Source organism: Cebus imitator, unplaced genomic scaffold (genome assembly GCF_001604975.1).
Source record: "Cebus imitator isolate Cc_AM_T3 unplaced genomic scaffold, Cebus_imitator-1.0 Scaffold48, whole genome shotgun sequence".
NCBI lineage: Eukaryota > Metazoa > Chordata > Mammalia > Primates > Cebidae > Cebus > Cebus imitator.
The window spans coordinates 550329-563476 of record NW_016107363.1 but is presented as its reverse complement, the minus strand read 5'-3'; the positions used below and the strand labels follow the sequence as shown (position 1 = coordinate 563476).

The 13148-nt window shown below is 43.4% G+C and overlaps 1 long non-coding RNA gene across 1 annotated transcript in view; it reads right to left on the bottom strand.

Moving 5' to 3' along the window:
• Window positions 1–2417: 2417 nt before the first annotated feature.
• The window catches only part of LOC119471056, a 13796-nt gene continuing 3065 nt past the window's right edge, over window positions 2418–13148 (bottom strand). The window contains exons 2-3 of the long non-coding RNA XR_005200047.1: window positions 2952–3069; window positions 2418–2523 (exon numbers count right to left, since the gene is read on the bottom strand). This is a non-coding gene — a long non-coding RNA (uncharacterized LOC119471056). The remainder of the gene's footprint in view (window positions 2524–2951; window positions 3070–13148) is intronic.

Genomic DNA, 13148 nt, shown 5'->3' with positions numbered 1-13148 from the left:
TGGCGTCTGCAGTGAGATATGATCATACCATTGCACTCTAGAATGAGACCTTACCTCGAAATAAATAAATAAATAAAAATAAAGAACCAAAGATTTCAGAGGAGCCAAGGAGACTTTTGGCCTAAGAGGAAGAATCTCCAAGACTCAAACATTTGAGAAGCCTTAGCAACATTCACGACAGCCATTACCACGTACTGAGAACAAGCTATGAGCCAAGCACCAGCCTGAAGATTTGCCATGTGTTAAAGCATGCAACACTGCCAATAAACCATGGAAGAAGGTATTTCATGTCCATTTTACAAATGAGAAAAATGAAGTCAGGGAGGTTTCAGCCATCTAAGGGCCCTGAGCTGAACCTCTGTCCTGCCCCAAAGGCCTTGCAGTTAACGTCAGGCTAGGAGCTTCCTTAATGGATAATTCTTTGTTCTGTCTGACCCTAGAGCCTGGCAGAGACCTTTTAATTAGTACTTCCTTCCTTTGCCCTTTTAATAGCCTTCTGTTCTTTGAAATTTGGGCCCAGCAACAGACTGGAGAGAAAAATATCCTCTCTGTCCAAAACTTTTCTACAGTCTCATTGTGGAGAGCAGTTGTGCCTTCCCCTGCCTGGCACCCAATCTCCCTTCTTCTGGTAAGAGCAGCCAGGTTTCTTTTGAAAAGTCACTGCCCACAACCATGAGTCTAGGTGACTAGGAGGGGCTGACCCTGCAGAGCTGACCTACACCCCCGCTTCTCATCCCAGGGATAAAGATCTGAGCCGCAGCTGCTGATCAGCGCAGTCCATGACCTCAGACAGGCGCACAGTGTAGTGGGGTGGGGCCGTGTGTCCTCAGACGCACACCTTATCATTTCTGTGACTGAGTCTCTTCACATGGGCATACAGCATGCCTGTCCATGGGAATCTTTGCTAGGATTCTATTAGGACTACTGATAAACTGGTTTTCTTTCTTGCTCTCTCTGGTGGGGATGATGCGCTGTGGAATATGGCTTGGACCTCTTAGTAGAAGGGATATCTGATGAGTCCGGAGACAAATTTTTCTCAGCACTGTGTGAAGGCCTGGACCTGGCTGTGCCTATGGTTACCACTCGTCTGGGCTTTTCAGTAGCATGCACCAGTCATTCCCTTTTGAGGGAAGATCAGTTTTTAATGGGGTCAGGACAGGGGCGGGGCAGCAGAGTAAAAAGAGTGAGAATTGTTGGAATATCTTCAGACTTCAGCATCTGGCTTTTCTTTCCTTTTCTAACCCATGAGACACGCTAAGTAGTAAACTAGGACATGGAAAGAGAGAAGGATGAACCTTTATGGTGTGATTTTCTTCCTCCTTTCCTCACTTGCATTCATCGTGCAAAAGAACACAGCTACTGGGGTACTATACACACTTGGGCATGAAGCTCAGCTCAGCCACTCCCCATTATAAAAACATGGACAATTTTTGTAACCCCCTGGGCCCCTGGGAAATAATAACATTGGCTTCAACCTTATGAAATGGGCATTTTTATAGACCAAACAAATTGTTCAATATTGAGAATTTCACATCACCCTAACAGGGCCCACCTTATATAACTATATCAGCATTAAATGAGATGATACACAGGCAGTTCTAATCATGATGCCTGGCTGTGAGCTAATGACCAGTAAGTACTAATTGCTAGTGCTACTGTGAGGATGATGATGACCATGACCTGCTAAGAAGCCGAAGCACAAAGCCGAAAGGAACAGAAAGAGCAGCTAGAGGCTTTCAGCGGTGGATTTTGGACTTAACTGCAAAATCTGCTTGTTTCCTCTCAAATCTTGCCTTTCAGGTTTTTAGTTGTTATTGTCTCCCCCAAAACAGGGAAGCCAAAAGTTCGTAAAGGTAAAACAGAAAACTTAATGCCTCAGTGGCTCTATTTTCCTCCTGAAAAGATGCTGTGGGATCCCTGAGCTGTCTAGAGTTCTGAAGACTGGGGAGGAGGAAGAGGGGAGGGAAGGAGGAAGGGATGACGTTAGAATTCCCATGCATATTTTTAAACATCTTGATGTCAGTAAAACAGTTTCCAATTCGGGGACAACTGGGGCACTTGTTGTGATCATGAAGGTTTCTCACCCACCCGCCAGTTATTTTGGTTAAAACAGAAGAGCATGTGTTTTCTGAAATTAGGCAATTTGATGAGCATTCTCCTCCTTTCTCAAGGCTTCCAAGTGTGCCCCTCAGTTATTCTCACTATTCCTCTGAAGCCTTTGGAAATGTTCTTCCCTGAACCCAAACATTCGCCCCTCTTTTCTTCACCTGGTTCACCCCGCAGAGTGCTGAGCTCCAGGGTGACTTTATGATAACTTTTTAGGCACTCAGCATTCGCCGACCCTTCAGTTACATGAACTCATATCACTTGGAAATTTTTCTTCACAGTGTGTATGACATTTGCAGTCTTATTGTATTGTGTGAACTGCTTGTGGAACATCCATTGTCCCCACTGGACTCTAAGCTCCAGAATGGCAGGTACCAACTGGGTCTTCTTTATTTTCCACTGTCCCCAGGACCCAGCCTGATGCATACCACACGGTTAGTACTCAAAAAATATATTATATGTATGAATCCATCATCCAGTCATTCATAATAATTAAGTGAAAGCCTGCATCAGTGATAGAGGCTTGGACCTTCCCCATTGGAGATTAGTATTTGAACTGGGGTACAGAAGGGACCTCGTTCACCCTATAAAGGAGAATAAAAGGAAGGAAAAATCCTTTGACTGTGAACACAGTTCAACTCACTGTGAAGTCTGGAAAAGTTGACTGAAAGACATACTAGCATTTCATTAAAAATCCTGCACATGCAAACATAGACTACTGAACTTCAGACATGACCAACATTCTAGAATGAATGAGACGTGTTGGTGATTAGTTTGACGTGAACAACATTAATACAAAATGGAAGGAATTCCAATTAGAATTAAATGGGGGAAGGGACGCTTACCCTGTCTCTGTGAGATGGCACTCCTGATCACAGATCCTTAGCTGGTGGCAGTGCTGGTGTTTATAGCCAGGTTTTTCAGAGTCATTGTGGTTTGTGAAAAGGAACAATCACAGCAGATCTAAGGAGAGAACGTTTTGTTTGGGTTACACTTGTCAATCAAGTAGTAATTCATCTATTGTACATTACTATCTCCCCTGGTAGAGAGGGAACCTCCTAACTAAGAAACTGGGCCTTATTTTACCTCTCAATTTTATCTAGAATAAATGCCGTTGCACAGACAAATGAATGATTACTATTATTGGCATATAGCCTCTATCACTCACAAAAAAACTATAATCCAAATTCGCAGATCAAGATAATTCTCACTCCATAAAATATGAATTAACAAGAAATATTTATTGAATACCTACAATGTACCAGGCAGTATAACACACATTGAAAGGTACACAGCGACTATGTCCTCAAAGAGTTTAATTGTCTGGTTAGGAAGTATCCAGTGAAACCCTCTCTGGATCCATGTAACAGAAACTCACTCAATTCAACTCAAGTGAAAAAACAAACAAAGAGAAAAACCAAAAAAAGGATGTGGAATCCAAGAAATAGAAAACATAGGTACTGGAACTAGAAAACCAAAAGTAGAGGCCACCTCACTGTCTCACTTAGGCTTGTACGTCCACTTTCTTACCTTGCACTTGACCCAAGGTGGTGGTCAGTCCTAATACAACACCATGACCTCAAAGGTCAAGTGCTCATCATAACTGATTTACCGTAGCTGGGGAAGGTGTAGGGGTGGATGATGTGATTTGCCACCTACTTACTTGGGCTAAATGCGGATTGCCCCTAGAAGACATGGCAAATGATGGCTGGCATTTAAAATACAGGCAAAAAACATTCACATACATGAAAAAATAACAGAGGAAGGGGCAAACTGCAGAGGGCATAGAAGTCCCTGGAAAGGAAGAAATAATGATAGGTTTGATCAGTAAAAAAGATGGCAAAATAAAATATAATGGAGCCAAGGAGTTGGTCCCAAATTCCAAACTTCAGTAACAAGAAAGAGTTTGAAACCTTCTCTCCCATGAGTCCTGGCTGTGATTGTTCTATTGCTAGAACGTCCCAGATGGTTTTGTTAGCAAACTCAGATCCTCTAACTGCTTGGAGGTGATATTTTAGAAAAGTCTTTTAAAATTGTCTCAATAGTACCATTGACTCCCAGGACCTGCGACTCTGGACAAGAAATGTCTTGCCTTCTGTGGTATTTGCACAGCATAAACGATGACACAAGTAGGCATACACATTCATAATACGTAATATGCACTTAGACCTTAGTAGGTGCCAGACCCTATTCTAGCTTCTTTATGCATGTTAACTCATTTAGTCTTCAGAGTGTTTTATTTAGGTGTCAAACATTCATTGAGTTCCTATTGTTTACAGGGTGGTTTGCTAAAACCTATTGCGGGTCTCTAGCCTGCTTCTCCCCATTCTCACTGAATATTTCCTCTTGTTTGTTGTAAAAGACAACATGTGGCAGTACAGAATGGAATCAAGGGTGCAAGCTGCAAAGTCAAGAGGAAGGTAGAGTTTGATTTTGGTGTTAACACTTCTGGCTAAGAGACGGTGGCTAAGAGACGGTGGCTAAGTTTCCCATCCTCTCTGAGCCTCAGTTTTCTTGTGTGAGGGTAAGAACAGTGACAACCTCAAATAGTATTCTGTGAGGATAAAGTAGAAAATGTACTGAAAGCATGCAGTATAATCCTCTGCAGAATAAACACAGTCAACATTAGCAGTCAGCTTTTGCTGTTAACAAATCCAAAGCAGAAAGTCATTGAATAGCTGAGATGGATTTACAAAGGAGAATGTGGCTAAGAAAGACTGGCTTGGAGGAGTGGAATGGGATAAGGAGAAAGGAGGCACATGGAAAAAAATGTTTATTACAGTCTGAAGGTGAGTACAGGGCAGAGTCTGACCTCCTCTTCCTGCTGCTCCTTATTTAAATACAGAGGACCCAGGCCCGCTGCACTTCCAAATGCTGCATTCCCCCTGTGGAACCCATTTCTTGATGTGTTAAATAGATAACTGTCTAAGATCTTACCAGCACACAAATTCTATGAACATGGTTTTAGAGAGATTTTCCCCTAATTTTCTCCTAACAATCAACAAATTATAAAATGGAAATGAAAATAAAGTGTCCCCAACCACATATTATCAATGATTCATCATGCAAAGACAATGGACTTAAGTCAGCTCCCTACTCCCAAGAGAATGAGACACAACCAGCCCATTGGGTTTTTCAGTTTGGTATTGGGTGTTCTTCAAGAGCAGGGGTCCAAGAAAAACTACTATAGATTGTAAGAAATCAAGGAAAAAAACAAGCACACAATAATGCTACTCACTTGCAATGTGGACATGTATATAGATTTAGGAAAATGTGAAGTAAAAGTTCTATAAAGACACACCCCAAATTTGCAACCTTCAGTGAAGAAGGTCATGATTAGAAGTAGCAGCCCAAGGGCACTTTAGCTTCATCTGTGATGCATTAAATCTTTTTTTTTTTTTCTAAGATAATATATTTATCTCTTGCTTAGGTAATTAATTAAATAGGGGACCTTGTTTAGGGAACGGTTGTCCAGGGAACTGCAAGAAAAAGAACCTTAGCTGGCTGACTTCCCCAGGCCAGGTCAGTGTTTGGACACCCACTATGTTGTCCCAGAACTTAAGAGGTGAGTTTGCCGACCTAATTATTAATTGAATTGAACTGAAAAAACTGATGTTCTGGAGACTGAGGGCTAATTTTGATGTTGATGTCAACACGTAGATGCCCTTTTATAAAAAAAAAGCTGGTTGTGTTTTCTTAACTATTGTTAAAGCAAAATTAGATGGGAAGACAAATATGTATGAATTGCTATTTTGGGGGACTCTTGAGAAAATAAAAATATGAAATAAACGAAGCATTAAGAAAATTCATTCAGCTGTGGATATAACTGCATCCTCAACTATTTCTCTGTGAATTGAACACCCACACACACACCTCCTTCGTAATCCCTTTCCTACAATTCGGAGTTTAGAAGTGAAAAATCATATAATCAACACTTTTTAAAATGATTAATAGACCAGACATGTAATGGAGAATTTATAGGCAGAGACCTTCCTAAATCTTCAAGCTAACCTTTGGTCTTAACTACTTCCTCTATAATCTTGATCAAATCCACTGCAAACCCACAAATACATCCATAGTCTCCACGTGCAAAACGTTCTGTACTTTTCATTCCCCGTGCCTATTAGAACTGGTGTCAAATTCTCCCTCCTGCTATGCCCATCACCTCTGTAAGAAAAGCTTTCCTCTTCGTGCCCTTCTCTATGGCATTCTGAATATCCAGTGCTTCATAGGAGATACTAAAAGTAATAAGACAATTTAAAACTCCTTTTCTTTTTATGTACAAGTAACTGTGGTGGTGGTGGGTGCGGGGAGCAAATAAAAGTATAAGAATTAGGTTAAGAATTTGCTCTCTGTACTGGGCCCATGGAAATTAAGGATGCCTTTAAAAATCAGGGCTCAAAAGATCACTTCAGGACCATGAGAAGTATTACAGGAAGATGCCATCTACCAGCTAGAGGTGCAAGAAAGAGAGCCTTTAGAAATCTAGATTATGATATTGGAGATAAGAGAGTAGCTTGGCACACAGAAATAATCAGTCCAGACTGTGCAGACACCTTTTTTTTTGGAGACAGGGTCTCCCTCTGTTGCCCAGGCTGGAGTGCAGTGGTGCAATCTCGGCTTGCTGTAATCTTTGCCTCCCAGGATCAAGTGATTCTCCTGCTTCTGCCTCCCATATACCTGAGATAACAAGCACCTACCACCACCTACCACAACACCCACCTAATTTTTGTATTTTTAGTAGAGATGGGGTTTCACCATGTTGGCCAGGCTGATCTCAAACCCTTGGCTTCAGGCAATCCACCCTCCTCAGCCTCCCACAGTGCTGGGATTATACATATGAGCCACCACCCATCCTGGCCGAGACACTATCTTAAGATCTCGTTTAATCTTCATGACAATGCAATCATTGTCCCCATTTGCCAGATGAGAAAACTTAAGCTTAAAGGGGTGAGGTTGCCTAAGAAGCTGAGAATTTAACTAAAGCACAGTAATTAACGCTAGTGCTCTCTCACATCAGCACCCAGTAGGAAGGAAAGGCAGGGAGGGAAGGAGGCAAAAGGAAAAGAGGGCAGAAAAGAAAAAGAACAGGTGTATGTTTAGTTCAAAGAGAGTGAAATCGAGAAGTTCAGGTTTAAGAACAGCAAATATCTTGAATCCAAGTGATGTTTGGAAGGGGAGGTAAATCTTTTTTGTGAGGTTCACAGAGCAACCAGGAATAGAAACATAGCAGAACCAGAATGCATTTGTATGCCAAAGGAAAGTATGTCAATCAGAGACCCAGTGGAAACAGCTGTCGCATCTGAGTTAGACAAAATTGAGGAAGATTTATTTAGAAAGGGGGCATTTAGAGAGGTGCATGTGCAGGAGAATATGAAGGCAAGCAATATAACCCAGTGCTAGAAGCTGCAAAGGGGTCACCATCTTCAGGTCTAAGGGACTAGGGAAGGAAGATATTAGCAGAACCTTAGAGAGTTGCGCAGCTTGAGAGGATCAGAGACCTTAGTCTGGGGACACAGCCTGGCTGAGGAGACCTTGAAAGGAAAGCCATCCATCCTTTCTTCTCCCATCTTGCAATCTCCTGTGGGGGTTCTGCATTAATTGAACCCAGCTAAATGCCAAAGAGCAAGGGTCCTCTAGGCTAGATGGTCAGTCACTAAGGACAGAGGAAGGATCTAGAGGGGAATCCAAGATACCCAGCCCAAAAGATAAGAGCAGCACTGTTACCTGGAGACAGGTGTGAAGCAGATTGAGTAGATAAAGACTGAGGAAGGGGAAGGAGAGAGCTGAGGTTGCACTTTAGCTCTGATATTAACCAATGATAACGTAACATGAAAACACATTCAGCCACTGGGTGGGAACTGCTATTTTAATAGTGGGTTAGCTATCACCTGGGTGAAGCTTCTTTGAGTCGTGCAGACGTTTACCTAGTTGATACCATGAAACACACTGCCTTATGGGAGTGTATTAATGGTTACCTGGGTTGCTAGAACATTGGAAAATGGCTATTTGGGAAGAGGGTGCCCAACCATTTGGGGAGCTGGGAAGATACACAGAGGTGAGAAGAGTGATAGAAAAGACATCATATCCAATGGTCCCTTTACTTATCACTCAAAGGCAGAATCATGGAGGGAGCCTCTTTATCCATACCTGGACCCTATTCCCAAGGGACCTTGATGGCAGAGTTGGGAATGAGCTATGTTAAGAAACAAAGAGCCATAAAAGACAGAAGAACATGTCATTCTGGCAGAGGACTCTCTATGTTCCTATAGGGCTTTGAGTCCTATAGGCCTTAAAAGCCAAAAATACGAAAAGCAAAAGAAGCTCCTTTCATGGGGCTGTTTGTTATCAGAGCTATAGGTCTTGCTCAAGGACCTATGATCACTGGCAAAATCAACTTGGTAGCTAGGGCACCCAGAGAGAGTGCAAGTCTTCAGGATGGTGAGGAGTGAAGAATGGCTCTGCCCTGTACAGGTAGGAAAGGTTCTGCCTGGTATAGGTAAGAACGTCTGCCCTGTGAGCAGACCAGGATGCTCTGGATGAGAGGGGCTTAGTCTTAATTGGGTCAGAGCCAGGAGAGGAAATGGACAAGCAGCCCAGAGTGCCAGTCCACAAGGTCCACTAAACATCTGGGATACTTCAGAAATAAGGTGCCCACTAACTCAGATTTTCTTAAACCACAAGTGGAATGCAAATTGGTCCCAATACTGACAGCATAGAAATTATCTTCAAGTAGAAGCAAACGCAGACCTATGCAGACCTACCTCTGGAGAATATTTTTGCCACTAGCTTTTATAAAATGCAAGATTCAACTACACAATACGTGAGAATTGCCAACTGACCATCACTTAAAAACAAAATTTTGATAGATAAAATTATGGAAGTGAGAAATGCATAACATAGTGCTGCTTCCTGGGACCCAGTTGTTTTCTTATGTACATTTTGAACCTTTAAAATCTTTTGGCACAATATGGTGGCTCGTGTCTGTAATCCCAGTACTTTGGGGGGCCAAGATAAGCAAATAACTTGAGCCCAGAAGCTTGAGACTCCTGGGCAACATGGTGAAACCTTGTCTCTACAAAAAACACAAAAATAGGCTGGGTGTGGTGGTCCATGCCTATAGTCTCAGCTACTTGGGAGGCTAAGGTGGGAGGATCATCTGAGCTCCAGGAAGTCGAGGCTGCAGTGAGCTGAGATCTCACCATTGCACTCCAGCCTAAACAACAGAGTGAGACCCTGCTTTTTTTAGAAAAAAAGGGGGCGAGAATAAACTTTCTAAGAAGTTGTCTGATTTGTGAAATAGCAAAAAACTTGAAGAGAGGGGCACAGAAAAGGAGGAAGAGTTCTTTAGTCAGTGACTGGATGAAGGGAATTTGTTTCCAACACACACTTTATTAACTAGAACACATTTCTTCTCTGTCCCCATTGAATACAGATTGAAGAAATATTTAGAGAATTCTGGCTTGAAAGGATTAAAAAACTGACAACCTTCCCCCCAGTCAGCAACCCCATGGGTATTGAATTCGGGAAGATTTTGTTGGAAAAATCTGAGAGTCCAGTCCCACAATTGTACACAGTTTGTTAAATGTAAAACATTGTTTTGGCTTTGCTTGCTGATTTTCCTTTCTCTTCCATTTCTGACAAACTCAGGTTTACTGAATGCCTGCTATATGCTAGGTTCCAAATGTTGAACATAGCTTCTTTTGTTTCATACCCAAGGGGCTGTCAAGGACACACAGACTGTGAGCTCAGACACGTTTTAGACTTGCACTGTCCAGTACGGTAGCCACTAGCCACATACGGTTATTGAAATTTAAATGTATTGTAATGAAGTAAAATTTGAAATTCAATTTCTCAGTTGCCCTAGCTATGTATCAAGCATTCAACAGCCACATGTGGTTACGACTATGCTACTGGACAGTGCAGATATAGAACATTTCTATCACTGCAGAAAGCACTGTTCGATAGCACAGTTCTAGACCTTTCGGAGTTGTCTCTACCTCCTGTGAAGTCATTTTTAAGCAGAAGTGCTGCCATTCATTGAGTACCTCCTCTGGGCCAAGCAAGCAAGATTGAGATCATCTCACCACAGCTCACTGCTTCACATCTCATCCCATTTTAATTTTCTTTCTTTTCTTTTCTTTTCTTTTTTTCTTTTCTTTTCTTTCTTTCTTTCTTTCTTCTTTCTTTCTCTTTCTTTGTTTCTTCTCTCTCCCTCCCTCCCTCCCTCTTCCTCCCTCCCTCCCTCCCTCTCTCTCTTTCTTTCTCTCTCTCTTTTTTTTTGTAGAGCTGTGGTCTCACTTTGTTGCCCAGACTGTTCTCGAACTCCTGGCTTCAAGTAATCCTCTGCCTCAGCCTCCCAAAGTGCTGGGATTACAGGAGTGAGCCACTGAGCCCAGCCTCACCCCGTTTTAGAGATGAGGAAACTTGAGCATAGAGAGGCCAAGTAGCTTTCTCGCCATCACACAGCAAGCCAGTGGCAAAACCAACGCGGTTTGACTTCAAAGGCTTGGCTCATTCTGGTGACCACACCTTCCAAGGACGTTGCCCCCAAGCATGCGTGAAAGCACCACTGAGGACAAGAAAGAGCTGCTGGGGATCCTGGCCCTATTGACGGGAAAAGTGGCCATGGGTCAGACAGGCTAGAGGACCGGGTCTGGTTCTGCTAATGACCATGTCAGTGACATCGGCCAAGTCACTTAGATCTCTGAATATATGTGAAGTGGTGGAAAGCTCAACTTGTAGAGCTATGAGGATTAAGTGAGAATATACACATAAGCACTGGCACAGTCTCTGGCACACAGCAGCCATTTAGTAAATGAACACGTGCGTATCACTTCCGGAGTGAGTTCGGCTTAAGCAGCAAACACCAAGAGTTGCCTTACTCCCTGCAATGCACATTTCTGAGTCTGGCACGCCACCTGCTGGACACTCCTGGATACATTATTCAGCCCCCTGTTCTCCCCAGAAGGGATGGTGCCCAAGTGTTCCCAGGAGAACGGGCTGTGAAACAGGAACATCCTATCTGAGTACGCAGATATTTTTTTTGTAAAGTCTAGTTCACATTACAGTTCCTCTGAGAATTTAGGATAAGCTTAGATCTTGCTAACTTTGCTGCAATCTTCTTTATGGCCGGGCAGATAGAGAAGATAGACTTCTTCGGGATGCTGCGCTCAGTGTTAGTCCACGTTCCAAGGGTCTTCCAGCTGCAGACTATCTTTAAGCACAGGGTCTTTACTATTATGACTGGCATTCCCTTTGATCTGATGCTGAACAAAACTCCCACTTCCCACACCATATCCAATCAATCTAAAAGTCCTGTTGGGTTTTTCCCTCCTAAGTAAATTTAAGATCTGTCTAAGTGCCTTCGTATTCTCTGCCACCATCATCCCTCACCCGGACCGCTGCATTAGCCTCCTGGTCTTCTTGCATCTCCTCCCTCTCCCCTGCTGTCTATTCTCCACACAGCAGCTAGAGCTGTGGTCCTAGCTGCTGTAGCCCTGGGGAACATTCAAAACCTACCAACACCCAGGGGCCAAATCCGGACTAATTATATCTGAATCTAGGGATCGGAGGTGGAAGGTCTGTAAACATTTGTAGCTCATGAAAGCTCATAGATTTTTCTTTTTATTTTAATTTTTTAAGACAGAGACTCGCTCTGTCACCCAGGCTGGAGTACAGTGGTGCCATCTCGGCTCACTGCAACTTCCACCTCCCAGGTTCTAGCGGCTCTCCTGCCTCAGCCTTCTGAGCAGCTGGGACTATGTGTGTGCCACCATACCCAGATTTTTGTTGTTGTTGTATTTTTAGTAGAGATGATGTTTCATCACATTGCCCAGGCTGGTCTCGAACTCCTGACCTCAAGCAATCTACCTGCTTTGGCCTCCCAAAGTTATATGATTCTTTTGTGCAGCCAGGATTGAGAAACACTGAGCTTCCAGTCCAGACCAGCAGTAGCAGCATCTTCTGGAGGGCTTGTTAATCTATGGACTGCTGAGTTCCACTCCCAGAGTCTGTGATTCATTAGACCAGAAGTGCGCCGGTGAATTCCCATTCCTCACAAATTCCCAGGTGGTGCTTCTGGGCTGAGGATCACACTTTGAGAACTACTTTTGTAAAAATACAAGGCGGGCCATGAAACTCCTGTTTAAGTGACTTACTACACTTATATATGTATGTTTTAAAAATTCACCTTCTGTACCTTGGCCTGTCAGGCAGAGTGAGAGCCTCCTAGCTCCCGGCCTCTGACTCACCCTGCTAACCACCCACTGGCCTCTTATCTGCCTCTTGACCACCACAGGTAGTCACCTGAAGACCTTTGCACCAGCTCCTCTCTCTGCTCAGATGGCGCCCCCTTTAACTCTTCTGTTGTCTGACTGCCTCTCAGTCTTCAGGACCCATAGAAATGTCACAGCCTCAGGGAAACCTCCCCGAATGTCACATCCAACTTGTGCCTCACCTTCCCCTCACCCCTTGTTCTCTATTTCAGCAAGCTGCTTATTTCCTTTATAGTATCTATTACAATTTGCAATTATTTTGTGTCTGTGCACTTAAAGTGCATTTACCTCTCTGCCAGAATGCAAGCTTTATGAGGGTAGAAACTCCATCTTCTTGTTCACTGCCCGGCACGTAGTAGGTACTCAACAAATGATTACCAGATGGAGGGTTGAATAGAAGCACAGAATCAGGGAGCATAAAGGCTAGAAGCAATAGTACTAACAGAAGGAAGAGCCGTGTCCTGCTGCCGTTAAGTCCCCCGAGGGCTTCCTGTGTGCTCATCTTTTGAAATTACATCTCTAATTCACACAACTGGGCAAGGTAAAGTCATATGCTCTTCAATTTACATATGTGGAAACGGAGACCTAGAAAGGCAGCGACCCTTGGCTGAGGTCACACAGCTAAAAGTGACAGATCAGCAAACTGACAGAAGAGAAGATCAAACACCGCATGTTCTCACTCATAGCTGGGTGTTGAACAATGAGAACACATGGACACAGGGAGGGGAGCACTACACATTGGGGTCAGTTGGGGGGAAATAGGGG